This window comes from Lolium perenne, chromosome 6 (genome assembly GCF_019359855.2).
Source record: "Lolium perenne isolate Kyuss_39 chromosome 6, Kyuss_2.0, whole genome shotgun sequence".
Lineage (NCBI taxonomy): Eukaryota > Viridiplantae > Streptophyta > Magnoliopsida > Poales > Poaceae > Lolium > Lolium perenne.
The window spans coordinates 195,905,043-195,913,122 of NC_067249.2; positions in this window are offsets into that span (position 1 = coordinate 195,905,043).

Consider the following 8,080-nt stretch of genomic DNA (forward strand, 5'->3'; position numbering starts at 1 on the left):
ATTTCTTCAAAGGTTGCTTTTATTCAGAAGAACTATGTCCGTCAGCCTTCACCGGTTTACTAGAACTTCATGGAGCTCCTTTCCGGCAGCGTTCGCAGTTCCATATCCCGGAACAGGGAGTGACAGGTCACGGTTCTTTACACTCTGCAGAGGTGTGTTGCTTTACCCATAAGAGATCTTAACCTTGGTGCCAACCGAGCCGCGAGCTCGTCCACACTTCCTATGGTGTGAGGCCCGGTATAAGGTCTAGCCAATCATGTTCCTCCGCTACCTCGAACACCCACCCTTTGTTGCATGCCCCGACCCTGGGTCCTCGCCGGTCCCATTATTCCCACTCACGGGTGGACCCCGACCACGACAACAGTTTGGGATCGAACCAAACTCCTTCGCCGGTAGCTGCAACCCATCATAGACCACAATACCGTGGGGACTTAAGGCTTCCCCAGCCAACCGCTTGCTCTTCGAGCGACAAGTGTCTACGGACTATGCCGTGGGGACTTAAGGCTTCCCCAGCCAACCGCTTGCCCTGACAGATACAAGTGTCTACGGTAAAGTGCATCCGTTGATGAACGAGAGGTGGAAACACTTTTGACTACTCCGTCCCACTCCGGATCTTATGGTTAACACGGGTATTACGGCACAAGAATCACTGGCAACATTTGTTGTTTAATCCTAGATGGATATAACCCTTGCAATGGAACCTCCACCATATCAACACAACCATGGTTCCATTGCCCACCACATAGTCATATTCATAGTTATGAAAGTAGTGGTTTTGATTTTTATGCAATAGTGATAACCATAATACTTTGCAAGTAATTTGATATAAATACTCAAATGACATGAGCAAGTGATGAACTTGCCTTTCTTGACTGCAAGATTATGCAGACAAGGTCTTGATGCATAATAACTCCAAATTCTGAAATAGCATCATCGTCCGGTAAGGACGATGTTTAAAAGATTGGCAAGGATGCAATAATGCATAAGTATGAGATGCAATCGCTCTAAGCGTGACCTAACCCCGATGATTTAGGATCAGTGGGTTGTAATAATTAGTTCAGGGTGTGTTGCACTTTTAGAGTGATTCACAAACAAGGTTCTTATTCAGGTGTGATTACTTGGTATCATAAACATGTGCTGCAATATATCATAACAATAGCATTAATAGCACACAACGATAAGATTTGGTGTAATCCTAACATGTAATGAATTAATAGTGGTTGGTTTTAGTACTATATGTCATGGTTAATGATTAATTATCATATACTTCAAAAGAATAACTTTTGAAGAACATGTTCTTAATAAAGAACGAGTATGATAATTAGGTTGGTGGTTTCTATGGTTAACCATGGTTCCAATTGGCTTCTGGAGTGAGTAGTAGATGGATCCTAACAAGGTTGGATTCATCAACACCAAGGGCTTGTAAGGTTGAGTTAAGCCTAGGCATCTTGAGCAGTTTATTATAAATAGTTGCTATCAAGGTTGGTATACCTTGCTGGTGATAGCTGGTTGTTGGCTATAGGTCCTATTAGGCAGGATTGATGATGATTCTTTATTTTCTTCAAAAGAATAACTTTTGAAGAACATACTTCTTAAATAATAAGAAGTATTACAATTAAGGTTGAGGTTGTCTTGTATTAGCCATTGGATCCACTAATTAAGGATTGATTGACTCCTAAATAGGATGGTTCATAATTATGAAGTATTTGTAGGGTTCAGTGGACTATGGTTATGTAATGATGAATATTGGGCCTAGATGCTATTGGGGTTCATCACAATGGTGTGATGCTAAGCATGGATGAATAAGGATGATGGTTTTGACAGTAGAAGCTAGGGTTTAAACTTGGTTGATCCTACTTGATCAAGTAGGTTTAGTGGTATGCATACATGGAATACTAAATTGCTCGTGATAGGGTTCTACATTTTATGTGGACATAGGAATGTCTTTTAGTTGCTAATGATGGCTCTATGATTGGAAATAAAGTAGCATGATCACCTGTTCTAACCTTGGGTTTAGGTTAGAAGCAAATTAGGGTTCACATGTAATAATGGAACTAGGGTTCCTAATTAATTTAGGGTTTTAGGAGTCACATGAGATGATAGGTTATAATATCATTCCATGTGGAATTTAGGGTTTGCTATTAACAATTTAATTCTATGATTAATAACTTCATTTTAAAGTTGAAGTTATTAATAACTTTGAAATAAAATTAATATTCACTTTGGCTTTTTATTATTTTAAATAATTTACTAATTAGGGTAATTATTAATTAGGGTTTAAATTTCCCTAATAATGATTTAACATAAATGGTTTCTCTCTCTAGGAATGTCTTGAATAATATCCTAGGGTTCCTCTTAAAGATGATGATTTGAATACTTGGATGTATATCCAAGGTTTAGCTTAAGGTTTGTTATAGCTTCTCTAATAATTATAGTAGAACTCTCACATCTCTCTAGGTTTGATGTGTATTAACTTGGAATAGAGAAGGATATATATTTCTAGAGTGGGTCTCCTTGTTATAATTCCAATGTGGAAGTGGAATGAATACCATGAGGTTTCATGGTAGGATCCTGGATTAGTCTTAGGACATGGAAAAGATAAGTGACGAATAGTTTCTCCATTTATTGTTACTTCATTTCCAATTAAATGGATGTTCATATGTTATGGCAAGGATTACCATGTTGTGATCTCTTATAAGATCAAGTAGTTGATCCTTGATTCATATGTTCTTGTGTTGGTTTTAATTCCATTTGATCTAACCCCTTAGATCAAATTCTCTCTACCCAAAACAAGGTTTTAGCAAAGTCACATTGAGGTTTATAGCGCTTGACTTGATGAGCTACTTCAATTCCACCAAGGTCAAGTGAAACTTCAGTTACTGTGACTGTTTTACTTTAAAGCGCGAAAATTCCCCAGATTTTCTATGCATGAATGCAATGCACACATATGTTTCCTCTATTTTTGTAACCCCAATACCTGGGATATTACAGTCTCTACCCCTTAAACTAAACTTCGTCCTCGAAGTTTGATCTCTCTCACATTTCGGAGTGTGGATCTGACTTGTGCAGACTACTTCTTTTCTCGAACTCCGTATTGATCTTACAGGATATAATTGAATATATCCCTTGTCCAGATTCTTCCTGGAATCCATTAGGGTTTGTCTCTGAACCATGGTTCTTACTTTGATTCTTTGATTTCTTCCAATTCTACAAGCTTGTTTCCTTTCTCATTGAATCTTCAATGCTTGGGACAACTTCTGTTGTTGATAAACTTGACTGGAGACTAATTTGATAACATATTCCTAATTGATAAATAGGTCTTTGTTTTCCCTTACTACCAAAACTGCAATAATGGTACTAAGTAAGGTACTTAACATGGAATTGATCATGATGGTTTATTCCTCTAAGAATGGATGAGACTCATTTAGTCCATCCAATCATGGTTTATAGTTGATGCCTATAACTATTTTGGTTTCTTTAGGTTCCATGAAAGGAATCATCCTATTAGTCTTTGATTTTGGTATGGTCAATTTACTTCAGTCTTTGGCCTTCTTGATCTGTATTTGGTCTATGGTATTTTCTTCGTCCAACTTCTTTATGCTTGACTTACTTGAGCTTTCGTATTTCTGAGTAAATACTACTCACTTTCTCAAGTTATAGTCCACTTCTTACTTCCTCAAGGTATAAACCTCGGCTTCTGGTCTGCCATCCTTCTGAAATTTTGTTCAACAATCTTATGAAAATAAGATCGAACTTCCTCTCAGTTCAGACCTTCTGCTACTATCAAACTTAAAGTATTGAGTTATTGTATATCTAACTCAATCTTTACTCTACCCCTTAGAGTTTCCTTATGGTCTTCAATTCCTTTTCTTCCAACCATTGGATTGATGGTTAGAATATTGGTCTAGGTGTAGTTTATGATTTATATTATTCTAAGGTCTCGCGAAGAACATTTGTGGTGTATCCACTCAATTGTGGACCTCCAATGTGAATCCTTCGACTAAATGATTATAGGTTATTGTTATTTGGCTAACAAAATTTTATTTGTTCACAACTTCTTGGTAAAAATAATCCAATGGTGGACTACTTGATACCAGTTGTGGCTGTTTGTTATCTAAAAATGGATTCTATTATAGGTTCTGATCAACTGAACGAGACATCTTCTACTTTATCTCGTAGTAGGGATACTGTACCAATTGTGGTCTTCTGATATCAACTATGGTCTTCTTATATCAGCTATGGTTTCATAAATCATCTTCCTTCATTCAGGGTTTATTTTGCAGACAAACCACTAGCTGACACTATGAATATAGTATCCTAAGTGATTTCCCATGCATTCCCTCTTCCATAATGATTATGGTTCTACTTCTACTTCTCCATAATCATCATATTTCTCACCTTCATGCTTCTTATGTACTAAAGTACTCCTCTGTTGAGGAAAAGCATGAGTTTCTGATTGGTACTATCTTCCGAGTATTGTGGTTACTTCCCACAACTTTACTTCCTTTTTCTGATGAACCTTCATCTTGTCCTTAAGATCTTCAGAGTTCGTCACTTCCTCACACGAATATCATTACCCTCTAGATCTATAGCATCAAGTAAAGGCTTGATATTGCAACATGCATTTGCATATCAACATCAAACTTCATGTATGGATCTAGTCAAACAATAAAAATCCAATAAAATCCAAGAAGATTCAACTTTGTGCTTATAATACACACCATCATAAGCCTGAATATACTAGTTGAGTAAGACATCTCTAAACATCAGGCTCTGATGTGTAGTATATAACACCACATAAGATAGTTTATATTGTGATACTTAGCACATATAGTTGGCATTCTACTATTTGTCTTGACATTTACCTGAATTGCACAATTGCAATGAGATAAACTTGAAACAAAGTGGTCTAGGATAGTTATAATTAACCTAATTTTCTTTGGAAGTACTAACTTAACTTCCATTTTGGTTGAGGACTATTTCACATGGTATATCTGGGTTCTAATATTGCTACTCTTAACTCATAACAATTTGGAATATTGCTCCGATACTTCAAAGTGTTTCTACCATAAACATATGGTCTTGATGTGCTTGGCACACTTCCCATTGTTTTGAAGCACAATTCTTACACTATTGTTTTGCACTTGGCTTCTTATTGTACTCCTCTTAATTAATTATGAGGTTCTAGTCCATCACATAATGATTCTCAGGTGAATCATATATGAGTAACAACTCTACCATGTAAACATATTTTATTCCTATCTTTCTTCCTTACTTCCCATGATTGACTCATCATGGTCTATACTACCTCATATAACTTATTTTTATCACTTACTAGCAACTGTTTCACAAGTTTGGATAGATTTTACTTACCCATTACTTAACTTGGTCTACATTTTCTACTATGATATCTTAATTCCCTTCATCTTTTGACATAACTCCTATTACAGCTCTGGATAACTCTTACTTAATCATAACATATGTTGGTACACATCTTCCAATAGGATAGCTTCCTTATGGTTGTATCCTCTCTTTGGACTACCATGTATTGTATACCAACTGTGATCTACTCATCTATTGTTTTAAGGACTTATTGATGTGCTATATGTTTGGGATTAGCTAACTTTACTTAGTAAAGATAGGTAAGAAATGTTGACTCAAGTGTGTCAGGATTATTCTCAAGTGAATACCCATCTCAAGTCACAAAAATATTTGGTTTACTAAGACAACTTCCTATAGACACTACCAATCCTATAGGTCTCATTTAAAGGGTTTTAATCCTAGGGTCAAAGCATTTGCTCTGATACCAACTGTGGTGACCCAGCATACCACCGCATGGTGTAGTATGCAAGTCTGATATAACACCAATGAAACACCGTTCCACGAGTATTATATCGCTCAGAGAGGTACAACAGAAACATATGCGGGTCCAAGGCATGTCTATAGAATTACATACAGACTCTGTTACATAAGATCAGCACAGCCTCCTACTTTACAATGAGGTAAATCTGCAAATAAACTCCAGAAGAACGACTCGTAGTCTAGTCTTATCACGGACTCTAGTTGTAGAGTATTTAACTAGCTACAGAGGCTATGAATAGATTCTAGCTAAATAGGAGCTAGGTTTAGGAAGCTAGTTCCCTTCTATGGCTAAACTAGGGTTTCTCCTTGTTGGATGGGTATCTGACTCCTCTGACAGGGTCTTGTTTCTTGAAGTAGTTGTTGACTCCTCGGTCTTCGAGTTGCACTGTAGCTCCTCCTTCGATGCCTCCATATCTAAGCAGGGGATTTAAGAGTGGGATGAGTACGAGCGTACTCAACAAGTTCATTATAGGAAAGAGGTGTTTAATGCACTAGCTACAGCATTAGACCAGAAAGTCTAATACCAATGCAGATTTTTCTAATCATTTCTTCAAAGGTTGCTTTTATTCAGAAGAACTATGTCCGTCAGCCTTCACCGGTTTACTAGAACTTCATGGAGCTCCTTTCCGAGCGGCGTTCGCGATTCCATATCCCGGAACGAGGAGTGACAGTCACGGTTCTTTACACTCTGCAGAGGTGTGTTGCTTTACCCATAAGAGATCTTAACCTTGGTGCCAACCGAGCCGCGAGCTCGTCCACACTTCCTATGGTGTGAGGCCCGGTATAAGGTCTAGCCAATCATGTTCCTCCGCTACCTCGAACACCCACCCTTTGTTGCATGCCCCGACCCTGGGTCCTCGCCGGTCCCATTATTCCCACTCACGGGTGGACCCCGACCACGACAACAGTTTGGGATCGAACCAAACTCCTTCGCCGGTAGCTGCAACCCATCATAGACCGCAATACCGTGGGGACTTAAGGCTTCCCCAGCCAACCGCTTGCTCTTCGAGCGACAAGTGTCTACGGACTATGCCGTGGGGACTTAAGGCTTCCCCAGCCAACCGCTTGCCCTGACAGATACAAGTGTCTACGGTAAAGCGCATCCGTTGATGAACGAGAGGTGGAAACACTTTTGACTACTCCGTCCCACTCCGGATCTTATGGTTAACACGGGTATTACGGCACAAGAATCACTGGCGACATTTGTTGTTTAATCCTAGATGGATATAACCCTTGCAATGGAACCTCCACCATATCAACACAACCATGGTTCCATTGCCCACCACATAGTCATATTCATAGTTATGAAAGTAGTGGTTTTGATTTTTATGCAATAGTGATAACCATAATACTTTGCAAGTAATTTGATAGAAATACTCAAATGACATGAGCAAGTGATGAACTTGCCTTTCTTGATTGCAAGATTATGCAGACAAGGTCTTCGATACGCAATAACTCCAAATTCTGAAATAGCATCATCGTCCGGTAAGGACGATGTTTAAAAGATTGGCAAGGATGCAATAATGCATAAGTATGAGATGCAATCGCTCTAAGCGTGACCTAACCCCGATGATTTAGGATCAGTGGGTTGTAATAATTAGTTCAGGGTGTGTTGCACTTTTAGAGTGATTCACAAACAAGGTTCTTATTCAGGTGTGATTACTTGGTATCATAAACATGTGCTGCAATATATCATAACAATAGCATTAATAGCACACAACGATAAGATTTGGTGTAATCCTAACATGTAATGAATTAATAGTGGTTGGTTTTAGTACTATATGTCATGGTTAATGATTAATTATCATATACTTCAAAAGAATAACTTTTGAAGAACATGTTCTTAATAAAGAACGAGTATGATAATTAGGTTGGTGGTTTCTATGGTTAACCATGGTTCCAATTGGCTTCTGGAGTGAGTAGTAGATGGATCCTAACAAGGTTGGATTCATCAACACCAAGGGCTTGTAAGGTTGAGTTAAGCCTAGGCATCTTGAGCAGTTTATTATAAATAGTTGCTATCAAGGTTGGTATACCTTGCTGGTGATAGCTGGTTGTTGGCTATAGGTCCTATTAGGCAGGATTGATGATGATTCTTTATTTTCTTCAAAAGAATAACTTTTGAAGAACATACTTCTTAAATAATAAGAAGTATTACAATTAAGGTTGAGGTTGTCTTGTATTAGCCATTGGATCCACTAATTAAGGATTGATTGAC